The following is a 22,877-nucleotide window of genomic DNA, read 5'->3' as shown; positions in this document are numbered from 1 at the left end:
AAAGATATTGTACCCCCCCTGCCCGTATTACACTAAACTTTTCAAGTAGTAGTAGATTTTTGATTATATTTGGCCAAAACTGTACATTATATTGAAGGATTAATTTCCAAAGTGTACTCTCAGTGGCCACTTTATTAGGTACCTCCTGTACGTACTGTTCATGGTCTTCTACTGTTGCAGCCTATCCACTTCAAGGTTCAAAATGTTGTGGATTCAAAGATGCTTTACTGTACACCACTGTTGTAGTGCTTGGTTATTTGAATTACTGTCGCCTTTCAGTCAGCTTGAACCAGTCTGGCCATTCTCCTCTGACCTCTCTCATTAACAAGGTGCTTTTTGCCCGCAGAACTGCTGCTCATTGATTTTTTTTGTTTGCCTTTCACATCATTCTCTATAATTTCTAGAGACTGTTGTGTGTGAAAATCCCGGGAGATCAGCAGATTCTGAGATACTCAAACCACCCCATCTGGCACCAACAATCATTCCATGGTCAAGGTCACAGATCACATTTCTTCTCAATTCTGATGTTTGTTCTGAACAACAACTGAACCTCTTCATCATGTCTGCATTTTTTATGCATTGAATTGCTGCCACATGAATGGCTGATAGGATATGTGCATTAATGCGTCAGTGTACAACTGCTCCTAATAAAGTAGCCACTAAATGTAGATCGCATTCTTCCTATTAGGAATGATTATTGGTATGACATATGGTATGATTATTATTTGTATGAACTGTTCACCTAATTTTAATGGCACCAGTTTTTTAATGAAAAGCATCAATTTTGTTTTCAGATTTAACTTGTGTAAAATATCTTTTGGAATTCCAGTTTAAGTTTGCATGTGTGGCAATTCATATGAATGAAACTTTATTCTAAAACTTTCATTTGTTGAATGAATTTAAATAAGTATTTTGTGTGTTGGAAAACTTGATGTTGGAATTGTGCTCCAGCCAGGTCACAAATTTATAAACTAATGACATCTAAAATTTGAAATTTACTTAAGGAAAAACTACATAAGAAACATGAGCAAGTGTACATAACAGTTCCACTGTGTCTCAAACCCCCTTTGACCTCACTAACTCTAGAAAATCAATGAAATCCAGCTGACCTGTCCTCTCTCAACACCATTTTCCTGTCCAATCTTCAGAAACAGGCTTCATATCACTGGCAGGAGGACAATGCAATTCGGGATAATAGAGTAAAAACTGTGAATTACAGTAGTTAAATAAGTAGTGCAAAAATATAAATTAAAAAAAAGTAGTGAGATTGTGTTTATGGTTTCAATGTCTGTTCAGAAATTGGACAGCAGTGGGGAAGGAAGCTGTTCCTGAATCACTGAGTGTGTGCCTTCAGGCTTCTGTATCTCCTTCCTGATGGAAACGGTGAGAAGAGGGCATGTCCTGGGTCTTGGAGATTCTTAATGATGGATGCCACCTTTTTAAGGCATTGCTCCTTGAAGATGGCTTGGATACTATGGAGGCTAGTACCCATGAAGAAGCTTACTAATTTTACAACTCTCTGCTGCTTACTTCAGTCCTGTGCAGTAGCACTCGCCCCCATATCAGTTGGTGATGCAGCCAGTCAGAAGCATGGTACATCTGTAGAAATTTTCCTAACCAATAGTCCTCTAAGGTCTATTAAATTAACTGAGCTTAAGATATACTTTTGTTGATCATTAGCTGATTTTGTAGTTAATTCTGAAGACAATGTCATTTCGTCTGAAGACAAAATGGTAATTAAGTGTGCTTGGCACAGGTGTTCAATGTTTGGTTTTGGAAGTCAATGCTTGGAATAAAGAGACTTGCAAACTTGTTTGATCACTCTGAGTTTAAAACTGTGTTTGCAGTGATAATAAAAAAGCTTAAACCTTTGGGTGACTATAGCTGTCACCTGTCACTTCCCAGCCTCTTCCTTCATCCCACTCCCTCACCCACCTGTTTTTCTTATCACTTTCTAGTTTATACTCCTGACCCTCCCCCCACCTTCTTATTCTGGCTCCGTCCCCCTTCTTTTCCAGTCCTGATGAATGGTCTTGGCCCAAAACAGTGGCTGTTATTCATTTTCTTAGATGCTGCTTGACCAGCTGAGTTCCTCCAGAATTTTGTGTGTGTTGCTGTAGATTTCCAGCATCTATAGAGTCACTTGTATTTACAAATTAAACAAGCCTGGATGAAGCTGTGTTTTTGTATTTTTTTAAGAACTGCACTCATCCAGACAAGTTGAGGTCCTCAGACTCTTGCTTGGCATTAGAGATGGTGGATTATAGCCAGTATGAACAGCCTGAGGTTTACTCGGAAAACAATGATCAAGCTCTGGTATTAGCTTCATCCCTCCGTGCCAAGCTCTGATCCCTTTGTTTTTGTCTTTTACCAAAGTACAATTGGAGTGCCATGATATATTTAAAAGTGTCATTCAACAGAGCATGTGTATTCACAAGGTTAAATACAAAATGCAAGGTTAAATACAAAATGCTGGAAAGATTCAACAGGTCAAGCAGCATCTGTGGAAAGAGAAGCAGTCTTTGATTCAAATTCAGGTCCCTTTTGCTTTTTACTTTAGACTTCAAGCATTTGTAATTTTCAGACTTACATTAATCTAATTTACTGAATCCGTAGGATTATTAGTGTTAAAGGATTGTAGATACTAATTGATAAAATAATTGATTTGAATTATTGCCAGAAATGCCTTGCCACATTATGATTAATATCTGGAATGTATTTCTAGCTCAGAGAGTGGATGTAGAAAATCTGAAAAAGGTGTGAGTTGTAAATTTCTAAAAAAAAAAAGAGGGTGAAAGGTTTATGCAGAATAACTTTCCTCATGTTTAGTGTCTAGACAATAGTATATCTTGATCCTGGGTTACTTCATTTAATCCGGAATTTTAGAAGAGCACTTCAGCAATTCAAGCAATTTATATCTTGGTAAGATAATAATATCTCCAAAATAATAACGCGAGTTTTCAAACAAGATTAATCTTACCAAGAAATCCCACAGCAGAGACTCTACAGATAATCCTGCAGTTGATATGCATCTACTGAATTGAATTGACTTTATTTCTTACATCCTTCACATACATGAGGAGTAAAATCTTTACGTCTCCAACTAAATGTGCAATGTGCAATCATAATAATTTATAATAAATAGAACAGAAAATATAACATAGAAATGCATTCAAATCAGCATGAGATAGTGGTCTGGTGGAAGAAGCTGTCCCGGAGTCTGTTGGTCCTGGCTTTTATGCTGCGGTACTGTTTCCCGGATGGTAGCAGCTGGAACAGTTTGTGGTTGGGCTGACTTGGGTCCCCAATGATCCTTCGGGCCCTTTTTACACACCTGTCTTTATAAATGTCCTAAATCATGGGAAGTTCACAACTACAGATAGGCCGGGCTGTCCGCATCACTCTCTGCAGAATCCGGCCATTAAGTGAGGTACATTTCCCATACCAGACAGTGATGCAGCCAGTCAGGATGCTCTCAATTGTGCCCCTGTAGAAAGTCTTTAGGATTTGGGGGCCCAGACCAAACTTCCTTAACCACCTGAGGTGAAAGAGGCTCTGTTGTGCCTGTTTCACCACATAGCTGGTGTGTACAGACCACTTGAGGTCCTCGGTGATGTGGATGCCGAGGGACTTAAGGCTGTTTACCCTCTCAACCCCAGATCCATTGATGTCAATAGGGGTTAACCCGACTCCATTCCTCCTGTAATTCACAACCAGCTCCTTTGTTTTTGCGACATTGAGGGATTGCATGTCTGGGTTAGGTGCTGCTCCACATAGACTTTCAAAGATATATTTTGCACGGAATATACGTTTATGTACTCTAGCTTATTATTAGCACGGGTCGTGCAAGAATCATCTCTAATTGAGGAAGAACGTGGTTTGCCTTCATGGCCTGCAGATTTCAATGTCATCCCTGCCCCAAGCTCACCCTACTCAACGAAATGAGAAAAAACGAAACTCAATTTGATTCAATTCTTCCGTGAGCACATTCCTGTTTTGATGCAGTAATGGTGGAATGAATAATGCAGGATTATGTCATGACCTTGAAAGTTCCACATGGCTCTTTTATGTGACTATTAAAGCCAAAATGAATAATTTTCCAAAGATATTTCCAAGATATCCTAGGTTTCTGTTGTGATCCCAGTGGAGGGATTAAAGGGAGCGTGGTTGCTTTACTAGGCAGGGAAAATGTTACTGCAGTGTTCAGAGAGCTCAGACCGGAGAGATGTTTACTGAGGCTATATGGTGGAAGTGAGGAATAAGAAGGGGATGACTATGTGAATGGATGATATTATAGACTACTCAACAGTCATCAGGATTTGGGGATCAAATTTGTAGAGAGATAACAGACAGCTGCAAGAAACTTAAGCTTGTGATAGTAAGTGACTTTAACTTTCCACATATTGACTGGGACTCCCATGCTGTAAAAGGGCTGGATGGGATAGAGTTTGCCAAATGTGTTTGGACAAGATTCTTTAATATATACTGAGATACCAGCTGGAAAGAGTGTGATACTGGATCTCCTTTTATAGAATGAGACAGAGCAGGTGTGTGTGGAGAAACTCTTTGGACTTAGTGATCATAATGCTATTGGTTTCAAGATAATAATGGAGAAAGATAGGTCTGGTCTTTGGCTCTTTTGGGCATATTGACCTTTCATTAATCAAAGTATACAGTACAGGAGTTGGGATGTTATGTTATGTGGTTTTCTGGTCACCTACCAATAGGAAAGTTATTAATGAAATTGAAAGAGTAGAGTGAACATGTACAAGGATGTTGTCATGTCTTGAAGACCTGATTTATAGGGAAAGGTTGAATAAGCTAGGACTTTATTCCCTAATGCATAGGAGAATGAGGGGAGATTTGTTAGAGCTGTACAAAATTATGAAGGTTATAGGGAGGATAACTGCAAGAATTTTCACTAAGGTTGGGTGAGTTTAGAACTAGAAGTCATGGGTTAAGTGTTTAAAGTGAAATGTTTAAGGGGAACATAAAAGAATACTTCTTCACTCAGAGGTGATGAGAATGTGCAATGAACCATCTTCAGAGGTGGTGAATGCAGGTTTTATTTCAATATTTAAGTGAGGTTTGGATAGGAATATAGATGGGAGGTGTATGGAGAGCTGTAGTCCAGATACAGGTCGATGGGCCTAAGGAGTTTAGCATGGACTAGGTGGGCTGAAGGGCCTGTTTTGCACTGTAGTTCTCTATGATTCTATATGCCTCCTACTGTCACTTACAATGAAACACAATCTACTGCATAGTACCTCACTCAAGTGTGTGCTTATGTAAGAATGAACATACAAGCTAGGGGTCAAGTTATAAAGAGAATGACACAAATATAATAGCTTTCTTCCATTTGTCGGTTGCCTGTAGATTTATTCTTTCCCAGTATCTATATGAAAAGTTGCCTTCACAAATGTTGTTTTTTGGCCACTTTACACTTTATCCAGCACTGTGATGTGGAGCAATGGAGTGTTGAAATGTCAGAAGCCTCAGAAAGAAATGGGTACAAGTTCATGCATAGTTGTATGTAGTAAATGCACAACGTAAGTAGCAAATACCATACATGTTGAATTCATCTTCAGCTTTTTAATGGAGCTAAATTTTGGAAGGTTAATACTGCACTTTAATGCAACTTTTTGCTGCATTTGATCAAGGATGCCTGTGTTACATCCAAGTGACTATCCTATAATTTGTCCCGGGCATGAGTACATCTATATCTTTTATTGAAAAGGTTTTAATATTATCACCATCATAGTTGGAGAGACCTGTTGAATCTTCGCAGGTTTGACCTATTTTAATTTCAGGGAAAAATGGGTAGTTTCTATTTGTGTCTGTAGTGCACTATTTAGTCTTGCTGAGAAGTTAAAAATGTTCAGTATTATCTCCCAGGGATCTACAGTTGCTCTGAGAACATGCAGCCTGACTGCAAACTCAGGATGTGCTTCCATTATGTGCATTCAAGTATTTGTAACATTCTCAGAATCCTTTATGGTCAGCATTCAATGTGTAATAAAGCGTAACTGGAATATTTTACATATTTGCTTTGTGTGGTTTACTATTTTGTAGACCTAATAATAGCTAGAATCTTCACATCTTTGACTCTATAATCTATTTGCAGATTACATTAAAACAAGGAGACAAGGAGAATGTCTTAAGAGTACTGAAGAAAATAATGCTACTTGAACTCTCAGTGGTTTTAATTTTAGCTATTTTTTTAGATGTTACCTCTGTTTATTCTGATGGGAGAAATTATTTAAAAATACCCCTAACTGTGTTGGCAGAAGCAGTTTGTACTTTTTAGATGGAGGGATTTGTCCCAATGTTGCAGCATTTTAAAAAATCAGCACACCATGATCAAAAAGCAGGTATACACGTTGCATTCTTTATTAAGACTGCCCAACTGACACATCATTTCCCCATTCCCAAATCAGAACTCTCCTGAGAAAGCCAAAACAAATCTGAGGAAATAAAAAGAACCATAATCAAGTCAGGAAAAACTCTGGAGCATTCATTTTAATTCCCCAAGACAACTGAGCAAAGCAAAGCTTGCCACGAATATACAAGTAGAAGAAGTCCTGTGAGCTTTGAACATGTATGTACTTCCCAAGAAGGTGAAGAGCCCACACCACAATGTTCCATGGCCACTGTGGAAAATATTTCATTAATTTAAAATTCATGAAATATCCCGGTACAATAATTCAGCCATAAAATATTTTCATGTATGCAATTATAATTAGCTTTAAATATTTCCAGATTAAGGGCTTAGATGTAAGTGAAGCACCTCTATTTGGCTTCAGTGTTGCATCTTACTGGAGCACTCGAAGAACAGTATTGCACTGTTGCATTCTTCTAATTTTACCTTGCTATTTTGTGAAGTTACTGTTTGGATTTTTTCAGTCTTGATTAAATATAACGTTTCTGGCTGTTAATCAAGAGAATCGGGCAGTGGGCTGAATCTGTGCAAGTAAATTAGAGTGATGCACCTCAGTATAACTGGGATATTAAAAAAGATGAAATTGCTTGGCTTTAGTCACACAGATCACTCATCATATCACATTATAAATGACTAATGAAGAGCTGGAATATTCAAAACATCTAATGTATATAGTACTTTACAATTTTCATTGAAATATTCTCAATTTCTTTTAAGAAGAAATACATTTGTAAATGGTTCAAGATAGTTCACAATGTGATTCTACAGATGTTTACTTAATGAGTTGAATGGACTGTGTACAGCTGTTCTTGAATGCAATGGCTCATTAACTTAAACTGTAACAGGCCTTTGGGATTACAAATATAATTGCACACCACAGTCAGGCTTAATTGTGACAATGTTGTGTGCAGTTGCAACTGGAATGAAATATAGCTTCAATGGCTCAAAGTTTTGACATTATATATATCTTTTCCTCCCTGCCTTCTTAGCAACACTGGCAGTACAGAGATGCAGCAGTTCGTGCAGCTGGCGCACAGCTTCAATGACCTATATTCAATCCTGACCCTGTGATTGCATGTTCTCCCTCTGACTATGTAGGATTTCTCCACAACAACAACAGCGCCTCTTTCACCTCAGATGGTTGGAGAAGTTTGGTATGACTCCCCCACCCCCCCACCCCCCAAATTCTAAGAACTTTCTACCAGGGCATGATTGAGAGCATCCTGACTGACTGCATCACTGCCTGGTAAGGGAACAGTACGTCCCTCAATCACAGGACTCTGCAGAGAGTGGTGTGGACAGCCCAGCACATCTATAGATGTGAACTTCCCACTTTTGAGGACACTTACAAAGACAGGTATGTAAAAAGGGTGAAGGATCACTGGGGACCCAAGTCAGCCCAAACACAAATTGTTCCAGCTGCTCCCATCCGGGAACCAGTACTGCAGCATAAAAGCCAGGACCAACAGGCTCCAGGACAGCTTCTTCCACCAGGCCATCAGACTGCTTAATTCATGCGGACACAGCTGTACTTCTATGTTATTTTGACTATCCTGTTGTATATAAGATATATTATAAATTACTATAATTGCACATTCTACATTTGAACAGAGATGTAACATAAAAATTTTTACTCCTCATGTATGTGAAGGATTTAAGTAATAAATTCAATTTGATGCTCCATTTCCCCTCTTTGTCCCAAAGGTGCACTGGAGGGTTAATTGGATGTTGTAAATTATCTGTTGTGTAGCTTGGTGGCAGAGCATTTCGGAGGGGGTGGGAGAAGGACTTGATGGACATGTGCGGATTCACAGGAACTGTGCCTGATAGATATGCTCTGAGACATGACCTCAATAGGCTGAACAGCTTCTTTCTACTGAAGTAAAGGAAATATCAGAGTACTATTTTAAAATGACTGCAACTCGATGGAATCTATAAATTATTTTATTTTATTGAAATACAATGCAGAGCAGGCCCTTCCGGCCCTTTGAGCAATCCCCTGATTTAACTGAGCCTAATCATGGGATAACATACAATGACCAATTAACATAACAACCGGTAAGTCTTTGAACTGTGGGAGAAAACCGGAGCACCCAGAGGAAACCCACGTGGTCACAGGGAGAACATACAAACTCCTTACAGGCAGCGGCGGGAATTGAACCTGGGTCTCCTATGCTTTATAGCATTGTGCTAACCATGATGCTACAGTGCCGACCCAAATTTGATATTTTGCATAAAGACTGAGATTGCAAAACTTGATTTCAGCAAGCCATTGCTGAAAAGGAGCCTTTTTCCATCTATTGTGGCTTTGGTGGGTGGTCGATATTGATGCGTTTTATAGTAGAACCTGAATGCCTGGGTTACATCAGCATGCTTCATGGACGTAGATTATCTGGAGACAAAACCACAGACAGTGCAGTAAGATATTCAGAAAATGGAGATGTCAAACAGAGTAAGGTTAATGGTCAGAGAGGAAGAAGAAGCCTTTGTAAAATTCTTTCTGGTATTTGTTAAGGGAATAATACTTCTTTATACAATACCTTAGGAGGTAAAGAGTTAGCTGCTGATATGCCTGAGCATTTTTGCCAACGGTGGTATGTATGTGAGTGGCAAGCAGTATTTTTTGTTTATTCATGAGGAGAGGAAGAACTCTGCAACACTTCACTGTTAAAAAGAAATTGCTTCATTTGGGATATTATCCCAATGGCTCTTGGGAATCCTTGGACCTTGTCAGCTTAAAGTGAATGAAAAGTATTCAGGATGATTAACATTCAAAAACTTGTTAATTTATCTATGACAGAGATCATATTCACAATAAGCTGTCAATAAGTTTCAATAGGTACATTTAATGTCAGAGAAATGTATACAATATACATCCTGAAATTCTTTATGGTTCTGCCTAAAGGCTTCACCAAATAGATGGAAGGTTGCTGACAATATGGGGACAGCAACAAATGGCTTTGGAAGGTGATCGTTAGCAGCTTTGGGCCTAGAAGACTAAACTTCCAAATCACGGTCTTGGCACTAGTGACAGCTACCCGTGACGACTTGCCAAAAATTGCCACAGGTCAGAGTAGCTCAACTGAGATCACGAATCTCATTCTATGGTAGAAACCACAAGTTCAGGTTTAAAGCTATGATGTCACTGAAGGTAAGATAATAAATGGACATAACTGGCCTTATGATTGAGTGTGTGCCAGGTGAACAAATGCAGTATCAGAATCCTGCCCAAATGCTTTCCGACACATTCCATATTATCCCAATGATAGATGAACTAAACCATCTTCCACAGATATTTTTGTTTTCCATTTATAGATTTCCACTAGTTTTAGGCTATTTTGACCATCTTTTCATTTTTAAGGATATATTGATTTGGCACCATTTATAGCATTAATAATACTCGCTGTACCTTAATGAGTTATTGATTTTACTTTATTGAGTAATCCACCATGGGTTCATAGTTGTGGCAGCTATTGAATAAATCTGCCATTTGTAACACCCCAAATGCTGGGTGAAGGATTGGATTTAGCCTAGTTGTGATTTCCCCTGTGGTAAAATAGATTATTGATGGTCTGTGCTGAGGTTTATATGAGTGCTGGGCTTTTAGGGCAAGGACATGAAAGGCAGCTGATGCCCATCGCAATCAATGGGCATGAATTTCAAAAGTAATCTTCAACATGCTTTTGATATTATGATCAATGTTTAGAGAATAAAACAGATCAAAATTCTATAATATATAATGCACAAGCTGCTCATTTAACTCAAAATCATTCTGGACAGATGAACTGTATACACTGTTCAAAGTCAAGTTTAAGTTTGGACTTGCTCATATTACTTGATATTTTACACAATTCACCAAGCATTTCATTGCATATGTTCATTGGTATTTCTTTTGTAGGCTATCCCAAAGTCATCAGCTGTTCTCTGGAGCAAAAGTCTTGCACAACCTTGCCTTTGTGGGAAATAGTTCCTGGACTATCCTTTTTATTTACTCTTGCTGCAAACCATTTCAACTCAATGGCTCACCTTCAGATCCCGTCTGTTAATTAACCTCTACATTACAGTCCATTCACTGGTTACAAATGCCTATTTTGTAGCTTGGGAAAAATACACACTTAGGATAACGTATACTTTTTCAGGTCTTTAATCACTTTATCTGTTTTAGATGTTTTAATGCAGAAAGAGGGTATCAAAATAAAAACAACAAAATGAGCTAAACAAAACCCAGTTCCTGCTGTTACAATCTCAGCTTAATTTTGGTCCACACACTTGTCTATCAACTAGTTACGTATGCAGTATGAAAATAAACAAAAACAAAATATACAAAACCAATTTGTTAGTGGCAATTCTTAAAAAAAATACAAACAACATTAGAATCTCACCAACCCCATACCTTATACACATCAAAAATATGTATATCTCATCTTAAGAAGAGGCATACTTACTTTGGCACACATCTGCTTAACTTCCAAAAACATATACTATCGACCACGAAATGAGTTCCCCTCGCTCACACTACGAGAACAGAGATTAACGCATTCACATTACTCTGTCACGTTCACATTCAGTCATGAAACAATAAAGTAAGGCAAAAATGAACCTTTATAAAAACTTTTAAAATATATTGCCTTTAGTTAAATTACTTGAAGGACTAACCTATTAGGTCGATAAGGAACTTTGCACAACCACACCATCCAACACTGATTCCTTACTCATGAAAGTCTAAAGCATCCACATGTAAAACATGTGAAATTACTGATATCCTAAATTTACAAAAAAATGTAAATATTTACATGGATATTATCAAATATTATTCACTTTCCTCACCATACGACCAGTACTCCTAAGGAAAAGCAGCTCTTGGTTTTGATGTTTGTCTTTCTAGAACATTGTAACTCTTCTTTTTACTCCACACATGCATAACAAAGTCATTGTTGTCTCTTAATGCTATTTTAGCATTACCAGGGTGAACACATAAGTGCACTTTAACAATAAAAATTAATATTGCCTTAAAAATAATACCTGGTTACACCTAACCTAAAGACATGCCCCGATGCAAAAGAGTTCTCAGAATTTTATTACATTCAAAAGTGGACATAGGTACATACATAAATTCATTCCGAGTCTCAGAATAAATCTCTCACCCTCCTTCTCTCACTCTCATAATTGCTCTTTCTTATCTGTTGATGCCGCTCATTAAAATAATGTGAAGGTACGGTTAGCATATTGATTGGTTCTGCGTACTTTTCCAAATATGGGTAAAATTATCTTTTGGACATCCATAAAAGTGAAACCCCTTCATAACTTAGGAATAATCTGTACATGAAGTGATTCATGAATGGTGGCTGCAAGCAACAGAAGAAGTAAGTTACTTCCACCTTTAGGAATATGTGTAGGTTAGCGGTAGGATGGAGGTCTGCCAGTGGATGCGTGTATGCAATGGAAAATCACAAGGGAGCAGAGCTGATGCAATGTACCATACTCGGAGTTTTGTAGAGTTACAAGATATCATGTATGAGTAATGGTCTGAACACAGACAATATAAGAATGGAAGTTATAAGGATTGTAAGTCAATCTCATACACTAAGCTCTATTGAGAATGGAAAATAGGTTGAGTTAGGATACAAGAGGCATAGATAACCTTAACTTTAGGTAGAATTTAAGACTATAGGGTATACAGATATGAACCAAGTCTGTAAGTGAAAGAACAGTATACAGAAGCAACAATGTCAAAACAGACACTGGTAGTTTATTTGGAAGGGAAATATTGAGAATTATGCAATTGTCCTGGACCAGTGGAGTAAACATACAGATCAAACATGACTGGATTGAATGTTGGGTAATCATGAGTCAACAAATGGTTTGCATCTGTCCCAGTGAATCAATGATATTTTTCTGTCCCTCTTTTCACTCCTAAAGAGTTTAAATGTATCTGAAGAGAGGTTTCTAGGATTTGTCCTACAAGAGCTAACTACTACTTAGGGAGAAAGGATACATGTGAGTGAAATGTTTGCACAAAGTTAAAGCTGTAATTACAAAATGAACCATACAGATCACATAGATATTAAGCCATAATGGTAATTACCTGAGTAGATTTTTTTAAAGTAAAACAAGAAATAATAAAACAAAAATTGATGGAATGTCTTTAAATTTTGAATCACGTCAACACACCTTTGGCGATTCCAGGCATGAGATAATCCTCTCAGCAATCATGCCAGCACATGTACATCAATTTTCATTTGAGAAAAAATATATTGGAATTAAGAAGGTAAAACAATCTCTGACGTGTTTTGGGATGACATAGAGTCATGAAAAGTGTAATTACTTTGCAAATCAGTAATGTATCTCAGCAAACAATGAAGAAAAAGTCTTCACTGATTAATGGCAGCAAGTATGGAATAATGTATGATCTGAAAACGACTACATGCGTGAATTAGAAACTGTAACATGTAGGTGCTGTGAATAATTTAGTTCAGTCCATTTAAATGTAATTCTGTTGGAACTGAATTCTTTTTTCCACCAATTTCTTAATGTCTGAAATATAGATGGTGCAAGTGTGAACTGATGCAGGCCTATTTCTGTGGTTACATTTTTATATCTTCTCATTAAAGCAAAATCACTATGCTGCTTCAGAATGGTTCAGGTCAATCCTGTTTAGTGGACATATGGTTTATTTTCTTCGCATCCAAAAAATTCAAACTAGATAGCTGAAAATGGCAATTTGTCCTGAATTTGTATGCACTGTTGCCCTTTCATTTAACTTTGGAAATTTAATTGGACTTTTATTTTAGTTTGAAATTAAACTATGTCCAAGTTGCTAATTAATCACATGTTCACAACAGCACTTTGTATAAACTTGGGGTAACAAAGGGCTGCATTGGCTTTACAGTAAGTACTCCCATTTCACAATGAAACAATTATGTAAATACTCTTAAGTTGACTATGTGATAAATGTGTGTATAAAATACGGTGCCATTAAGCAATTCTGTTTCTTTTGTATTACTTAAAATTCATAAATAAATCCAAGAAAGCCACAAATTATTTTCTATAGATCTTCAATTCTAGTTATAGAAAGAATGCTTTTCCAGGGCATTTGGAAATTATATTAAATTGAAATATTTTAATTTCTTCAACATTTCTACACATTTGTAATATCAGAGTAATTTAAATTTCCCTTGAATTATAATATTTATTTAATTTTACATTGACACTATATTTCTCATAGAACGTGCTTCTCTGCAAAAGACATAGATTCCTAATTAAATACGTAGACTGGTTCTTTACAGTGAAGAAGAAGAGAGAAGAATTAGATAATGAATACGAGGGAAAGGAAAAAAATAGGAAAGAAAGATCATTAGATTTTAAAAATCCCTTAAGAGTAAGAATAGAAATGAGACTCTACCATTTCAATTATTTCCTTTTTCTAGGGCTAAAGAGGTGAGAGTAGAAAAGCCCTGCAGACATGTAAATCTTGTTTTTAATAAGATGCATTTATTAGAATGTACTAGCCCAACTGTCCTTATGGCAAATACAAACTGGCGATTAACGTGCTACTACAGATTTTTTTGTAACTGACAGAAGATTTAGGCAAGACTATAGTTTTCCATGGAGCTAACAGCTGTGTAGTTGGGGTTATAAGAGGACATTACAAATGGTTAAGTGGGTAAGAGGTTCATTGTTCAGTAAGATCATGGCTGATCAGATCAGGGCCTCAGCTCCACTTATTTTCCGTACTTCTTGATTTCCCCTAATGATCAAAACCTCTCTATGTTACTTTGAATATAGTTAATGACTCGGCCTCTGCAATTCCCTGGGGTAGTGATTTACAAAGATTCAAAACCTTTAATGAAGAAATTTTTCATCACCTTATTCTTAAATTGGTGACCCTTTATTCTAAGACTATGACCCCTAATTATAGATGTTCCCACAAGGGGAGGCAGCTGCCTTGTCAAGTCCACTCCAAACCTTTTATGTTTTAATAATATCACCACTGATTTTTCTAAATTCTGTTAAACCCAGACGGTTTCCTTATAAGGTAACATCTTCATCCAAGGAATCAAACTGATGAACTAATCAAAGTGATTAAACTGTTTCCAATGCAAGTATATATCTCCAAAATTGAACATAATATTCAAGACATGTCTCACCAAGTTTAAAACAATTTTGGCAAGGATTTTGTTTTAACTTTCATACTCTGATCCCCTTTGCAAGTCCATTTATCTTAATGATTGCTTCATTCTCCTTACTGCAGATGACCAAGAGGAGCTTGACAAGTGAGTGGAGGTGTGGTTTGTGAGGTCATGCACTCCTTACACATTCATTCTTGGGTCTTGAGGGTTCTTGTGCATTCAAGCTCCATCTATATGGTCATGGGTTAATGACTCTCTGGGACTAATGTTGAAATTGCTCATTTTCAAGGAAGCTGTGTGAATATTTTTGAAATGGTTCCCCTATCTACCTGGTAATGTGTTGTGGCAGAATTTGAATTGTGGCAAAATATGCCCTTAGCCACCCAGGTTAACCTAAATCACATTTATTTTGGTAGTAAGTTGATTGCTCAAGCATTTAGAAATTATTAATTTTTAATCTTGGTCTTACTTCTCCTTTCTCTGTTTTTATTCTATTTTATAATTCAGTCTCTTTTAGATATAACATCTTCATCATTATAATGTGCCATGCTGTATGATGTAGGGCTTCATGGTCGCATGACCGTGATTTTTCTACAGAAGTCGTTTCCCATTGCTTTCTTCTGGGCAGTGTCTTTACAAGATGTATTATTACTCTTTAGAGATTGTCTGCCTGGCATCAGTGTTCACATAACCATGATTTGTGACATGTACCAACTGTTTGTACGACCATCCACCATCTGCCCCCATGGCTTCACGTGACCCTAATTGGGGTGACTAGGCAGGTGCTATACCTTGCCCAAGTTTGACCTGCAGGCTGGTGGAGTGAAGGAGTGCCTTACACCTCCTTTGTTATAGATGTTTCTCCACCGCACCATTTGCAGATATAACATAGAATATGGAAGAGTACAGCACAGAAACATGCCCTTCAGCCCATTGTGTCTGTACTGACTATGAGGCTGAATTAATCTAATCCCAGCTATCTGCATGATCCATATGACTCCTTTTGTAAAACAAAATTATACAATATATAAATTAATATTCATTATTAGGTAAAATGGACAAGCAATATCATAAGCTTTTCAATCTACTGGATCCCAGTCAGAAGGGAACAGGTTTGAGTTCTACTCCTGTCATTCAGCACAGGATTTAGGTTGACAGTCCCGCGCTTTGTTTTTTTGGGCGAGGTGGGAAGCATCTTGTGGCAAGCCATGCTAATTGCATTTTTTTCTGCGCAGTTTAAAATCAAAATTCTTTCCCCCCATTTTATAGGAATTTTGGGATATGTTGAACCTTGGGACTAAAGGGCGAATAAAGAAATAGGAGTAATGATGAAGAAAATACAGTGTATTAACTCAGATAAAGAAAGAAAGAGAAAAATAAAAATGAGGAAAAAGAGGTACAAAAATTAAGAAAGGAAAACAGAAGTTTCAAATCTCTGAAGAATAATCAATAATGAATGAATAAGTGGTTAGCATAACACTATTACAGTGCCAGTAAACCAGGTTCATTTCTGCTGCTGTCTGTAAGGAGTTTGTATGTTCTCGCTGTGACTGTGAGTTTCCTCCATGTGCTCTGGTTTCTTCCCACATTCTAAAGACGTATAGGTTGGTAGGTGAATTGGGCAGGCAGCACAGGCTCATTGGACTGATAGGGCCTGTTGTACTGTTAATGTGTTAAGCCCTACTGGGGCACAGGCCACTGACATTAGCTCTCTGGACTCCACTGTCCTGGGCCAGTCTTTCAGTTGTCTCCAGGAGTAGTCCACCTTGTTGTATCCTTCCTCTCCCAGGGATGAGGTCGCTGGAGCTTCTGTTAGCATTTATGTAGCTCTGGGTTTTTACAGGATGAAGCCAGGTTTGGGGATCATTCATGGCAGAGTTGGTAGGGAGTGTTACCGTAATATATCTCTAAATAAATAATTATATCGCTTTTGTGTTGAAGTGGAAAAGCAGAATCATAAATCTTGTTATTGATAGAGGAATGTCCATCATTAATTACAATGGACAACAAAGATTTTGCTTCCTGAATACTTTTGGGTGTACCTTACTAACTTTGGGCTGCTGGTCATGCAAAACACCATGAAATTTTCCTATCGCACTCTTTCTTATTTGTTATTTCAATTCATAATTCAAGTCAATTAAAATGTTGCCCACTATGTAGGCTGAAAAGTTTTCTATCTTGTCTGGGCATGCATGGTCATGGTTAAGCAGGGCGGATGCTGCGTGGCACAACAGGGTTTAGCCTTTCTAGGATTTTGAATAACTGATGCCAAGATTAAGAAGGCATTTTTGTGGGTCCTCAAATCAAACAGGTCATCAATGACAGGCAATTCAAAGAACTTCTAGTAGGACCCGAGAAAATCGCATGGAAGGCATTCAAGGAAGCTGTTGAAATTTTTCTTGACAACTACAGAGCACCAAACTACATGCAGATGGTTGACAACATGCTTCAGGCATACAAAAGCATGAAATGCAACATGTCACTAAAGATTCATTTTCTGCATTCCCATTTAGACTTCTTCCCTCCAAATCTTGGTGTTGTCAATGACAAGCGTGGTGAAATTGCGGTCATGGGGAAACGGTATCCGGGCAACTGGAATCCATCAATGCTGGCTGATTATTGTTGGACACTTAAGCAAGAGACCTCAAACACAGCATGAATGAAAATCATAAACAAAACATTTTTAGCTTATTTGAAGTACTGTAAAACATCAGCACTGTTATGCAATTAAACACATTATATCTAATAAGAGTTAATTTCTTGTTCCTCCAAATTCCTGAATGATGCAAGTAGTCTGAAATTATATTTGTGTTCAACTTCAAGTGGTCTATCATATTTAAAAAAGAAATTCTGAGGAAGCAACACTTTTGGGGAAAAAATTGTTCTCCAGTGTTACCAGTTCAAATAATTCAATAGCAAATAGCAATTTGGAAATAAGGCAGAACTCTATTTTAAAGCAACTAGGAGGTGTGAAATAACATCTCTGGATTTCTTTTGTGCAGTACAATCTGATCCACAACATGTGGTACTTCACAGTTCTCCACCATGGTCTTTGGTTAATTTGTAGATTAACTTTTACATTAAATTACCATTTCCTTTATAGAAAGACCCAAACTATTCTGTTGGCCTTGTACTGCTGAATATCTCATATGTGATCTATCATCACCCTGAATAAAATCAGTGTTGCTGAGATCCAGACAATGATTCTTTTTGTCTCTCTACATCAGCTGAATGCCACCTCAACTGCCTGAGCTACTAGTGGAGCAATAGTTTAATTTTCTAAGATTACATAATAAACACCTTTACCCTAAACTTCTCTTTACAAAAAAAAGGCCCAAATGATTGCTTTTTTTTCTCTCAGCAATTTCACTGCTGTTGAGTTTTGGCTCACAGGGAAGTTACGTTATCCAAAGTATATATACCGACCCAAAGGGAAAAAAATGTCCAAGAGCCCAGTACCGTTAATGTGATATGGTTGGCAGTTGTTTTTGCTCATATGCTCAATTAAACAATTGGACCACAGAACTTAAACTGTGCCCTCTGTCAAGTTTCCCAATGTTTTCAAAATATAAGTGATGTAATTTCCTGTTGCTCATAGCCAAGAACAGTAATGCCATTAGCAACAGCTTAATTTTTTACTTCAGTTTTGACTCTTCTCCAAGATCCAACAACAGAACCAACATTGGACTGGTTTCTTGTGAATATTAGTAATCTATATGTACAAGGAAACAATTCACACATGCCTGGGGCCTTGTGGTCAGTGTGTACCTTGATGCCAATAGTCCTGGTTATTCAAGGTGGCATAGTTTGCTGAGGTGCAGCCTTGCTGAAGTACATGGTTTTACTCTTAATTGTGTTATCTGGTGGATGCACAAGGATGAGTTTTGAAAGGCCATGGGATCATTTCCAGAAAGATTTGTACAGTCTTTACAGCTTTCTGGTTATGGGAAGTTTTCAGAGTATTAACATATAGTTTGACGTCTGATGTAAAAAATATAAATGAAGGTTTCATATTGCTGTATTTGCATTTATGGATATAAAATTTCCTGTAAATTAACAGAAGATTTATCATAAAGCAATTATCCCTATGCGATTTGGTATTATAAGTAAACCCAAATAAGACATTTTCAAAACAAAAAGTAAAATCCACATTAATAATATTGATTTATAAACTGACAAACATCAACCCAAAATGTTTTAACATGTTCACAATCCCAAAGTGGATGAAATACATCCTCTGGATATAAACCAGAAAGCTGTAAAGACTGTACAAATCTGTCAACATTTCGGGTTATCTCTGTAAATGTTTCTGTTTTGTGACTCCTTTTAGATATAGTTTCTTCTGTCCAACAGTATTTGGAGTAGGTTTTCTTGTTTATTTGTATATTTAAAGTTAATAGTTATATATTTGTTGCTGCTTATGTTCGATTCCCTGGCTTTGTTAGCATATGTTTAGTGTTTCTGGTTTTGTTTGTGTTCAATAAAAATAAAAATAAATTTAAAAAATCATATCCAGAAAGATGGATGAAACAATCTAATCCTGACATTCTTCCTTCATGTTGACAATTCTGATTTTTACATCTGACTGCATAGGACAAAATGGTAAACAAGTAAAGATCAAATAAAATTGGACATGCTGGAAATCTGAAATAAAAATGGAAAATCAGTAGCTCAGAAAGCATCTGTGGAAAGTGAAACAGTTAACATTTTAATTCTGGGACCCTTCATCTCAAATTTTCTTTAATTTGATGTCATTGGCATCAGTGTTGGACTCAACATGCATTTCAAGACAGGATTATGTTCAACTGGTAGAGCATGATGTTGGATCCATTGTTGAGTGGACCACTGGCATTTCAAATTTTCACTCTGGCTTGGCATCCGGTAGATTTCCTGCTTTTAATTGGGGCTGACCTTTATTGAAATGGCCACTACTGAGATTACTGGTGGACAGAAAGCTGCAAAGATAATTGTGTGGAATGTTTTTTATCAGAACAAATAACAACTTGCACTACATTACCTTCTAGGTACTTCCAGCAAGAGTTTTATTGCTGGATGAGGACCAATGGAGAAAGCTAAAGAGAAAGATTGAGGGATGTACATAATAAATTGTCTTAGTACAAAGAGAAGCCAACTTAAACTGTTTGTGATTATTATCAATGAGGATGAAGAAGCCAAGCATCACAATGGTACAAAGTTTTCTGCAGTGTCTGGGGAATCTCCCTTCCAGCCTAGAGGTAGTAACAGCCTATCTTAGTGGCTCCACAGATGATAAGGTGTTGAATGGCCGTGGCTGTGTTTCCATCCTAACTCAGTAGCAGCTAGCCTATAACTCTGACCTGCAGCTGAATGTCAGATATCTAACATGCAAGACGACATCAGTCATTGAAGTGTAGATACCAGAGTTCAAAACGATCAGCAGAGTTTTACAGCAGTGAACATGGGGACTGCTTCAGTGGAACTGGCAGTTGTTCCCATGGAGTACGATTGCTGGAGAACATGGTCCTTCCATCAACCCTTGCAATGCTGTTGGTGGCTCTCAGACAGTCTGCCTGCATAATACCATCTCACCTCTAGAGCTGAGATGGTGCAGTCTGCACCCAAGCTGTTCAATGTCATCAAGGCCAGCTGTAATTTTCTACACTGAAATTCAACACCTTTCTGGGATCCAGGCTTCAAACACTGCATGAGTGAACATTAGCACAGGGAAGAAAGGGAATGCACAATGATGAGTAACCGAATTATATAGGCATTTATAAGTTTTTTTTTTGCTTTGACTTTAATTGTGATGGAAAAGAGATTCAATGCAGACTACAGATGAATGGTAAGTTAAGCTGTGGTTAAATACATCACCTTCAGGCAAGTTATGAACATCCCTAACCAAAATGAGCTGCTTGGACTGCCTCCCTCCTTTGCCCCTGAGTTTCTTCCTATACAGTTGATATCAAGGTTGTTCCCTCATGACGCTAATACTAAATTATACCACAGTACATATATCATATAACATGCCTGCAAAGGAATAGATGTGCCACTGGGACCCTATCCCAAGGTTGAAGACTGAAATCTTAGCAAAGCTGTATTCTTTCTCTTCAAGCACAATAATCTAATAGATTCCCGTTTTGTAATTACAGGTAAACTGAGTGGGTGTTCAAAATCTCAGAAAGGTGCTTCACTCTGCATTCAGCAAAATCTTTCCAAGTAGTCTGTGCCCATTGGACTACAGAAAATTTCCAGGTAATGCAATTTTTCCAACGAAATAGAATCGATCTATTGTAATTTATTTTTCTATACACTTGATCTAGTATTAAGATGGGGTATCTGTTTACAATTATTGTTCAAGATAGGAAATAACGGGTATGTTTTGAAATAAATCTTCATTATTTAAATAATAATCTGATTATAATATCATCATGAGTGAAAATTATGTTCTGGAGAATGGTAATTTTTTTTAGAATGTAATAGTATTATGGATGTAAATGTTCATAGTTATTGATAGATAGAATAGCAAATCCTTCTACTGAGATGCAAAAAAAATTTATTCACTTGTGAATTTTTCGATGCTTAAGTGAATTATTGATTATTCCTTTTTTTGTAATTTATTTTTTTATTGAAGTTCATCATCAAACAAACATTTCCATAAGATGTATTTCAGACATTGTACTTATATATCACAAATCTCCACAAAGTATTTATCTGAGGGAAAAAAACAAGCAAAAGGAAAGAACTATGTACAAGTAGGGAGTGATCTTTTTTTACAACAGATTCATTGATCTGTGAGAATAAAAACAGGCCTATGAGGCATTATGTACTTAAACCATTTTTCCCAATAATTTAGATTATTTAAATTAAAAAATAATTTAGTTCATATTTATCTGAGTTGCCATTGATTCTTAATGAAGAGAATTCCTTGCTGTTGTTGGAAGAAAAATTGTATTTATTTCTTCAGAATTGCTGTCAGTGAAGGGACTAATGTGTAATCTATGAAATAGTGCCATTTCTTACTGAAACTTCTTTATCATTGTATGGTATTGATATTTCCAAGTCATCAAGCAGTAAAGCACAAAAATCGTTCCTTCAGCTCACCATGTCCAGAACTGTCCTCAAATAGGCATCTAACCAATTTCCATTTATTTACACTTGGTCCATATCCTTCTATGTCTTAGGAATTCAAGTACTCATCCAGAGGCTTATTAATTGTTGTGACAGTATCTGCCATCTTTGCCATCTCAAGCAATCCTGATGCAATCATCCTGAAGCTGCATTCTTTTTTCCCCTCAGTTATCATCTAACCCTGTTACTTCTCATCTCAAACTTATGTCCTCTGTTTTATATATCTCTTTTAAAGGGAACATTTCTCAATGTCCACCCTATCTATATCCATAGAAACATAGCAAATAGGTGCAGGAGTAGGCCATTCAGCCCTTCGAGCCTGCACCGCCATTCAGTATGATCATGGCTGATCATCCAACTCAGAACCCTGTACCTGCTTTCTCTCCATACCCACTGATCCTTTTAGCCACAAGGGCCATATCTAACTTCCCCTTAAATATAGCCAATGAACCAGCCTCAACTGTTTCCTGTGGCAGAGAATTCCACAGATTCACCACTCTCTGTGTGAAGAAGTTTTTCCTCATCTCGGTCCTAAAAGGCTTCCCCTTTATCCTTAAACTGTGACCCCTCATTCTGGACTTCCCCAACATCGGAAACAATCTTCCTGCATCTAGCCTGTCCAATCACTTTAGAATTTTATACGTTTCAATAAGATCCCCCCTCAATCTTCTAAATTCCAGTGAGTATAAGCCTAGTTGATCCAGTCTTTCTTCATATGAAAGTCCTGCCATCCTAGGAATCAATCTGGTGAACCTTCTCTGTACTCCCTCTATGGCAAGAATGTCTTTCCTCAGATTAGGGGACCAAAACTGCACACAATACTCTAGGTGCGGTCTCACCAAGGCCTTGTACAACTGCAGTAGAAGCTCGCTGCTCCTGTACTCAAATCCTTTTGCTATGAATGCCAACATATCATTTGCCTTTTTCACCTCCTGCTGTACCTGCATGCCCACCTTCAATGACTGGTGTACAATGATACCCAGGTCTCGTTGCATCTCTCCTTTTCCTAATCAGCCACCCTCATATACACTCTACGCTGCTTTAACCACAAGAACATGATATAATTAGAACTGAACAGGAAGAAGAGCAAGACAGAGGGAAAGCTAAATGAAAAACTAATTAAACGATATCAAAGAAAACAGAGCTGCGGCGGAATGTGCACAATAGAACTCCTGAGAAACAAAACTAATGGTCAATAAAGA

The 22,877-nt window shown here is 37.4% G+C and overlaps 1 protein-coding gene across 6 annotated transcripts in view; it reads left to right on the top strand.

Annotated features, from left to right (window-relative positions):
- Positions 1–22,877, top strand: part of LOC132399808 (extracellular sulfatase Sulf-2-like) — a 315,476-nt gene that overhangs the window by 70,043 nt on the left and 222,556 nt on the right. For all 6 annotated transcript variants that reach the window (XM_059980581.1, XM_059980577.1, XM_059980578.1 and 3 more), the window contains exon 3: positions 20,697–20,799. The gene's annotated coding sequence lies outside the window, so the exon portion shown is untranslated. The remainder of the gene's footprint in view (positions 1–20,696; positions 20,800–22,877) is intronic.

This window comes from Hypanus sabinus, chromosome 9 (genome assembly GCF_030144855.1).
Source record: "Hypanus sabinus isolate sHypSab1 chromosome 9, sHypSab1.hap1, whole genome shotgun sequence".
In the NCBI taxonomy this organism is placed as follows: domain Eukaryota; kingdom Metazoa; phylum Chordata; class Chondrichthyes; order Myliobatiformes; family Dasyatidae; genus Hypanus; species Hypanus sabinus.
This window is presented reverse-complemented; position numbering and strand designations above follow the sequence as displayed.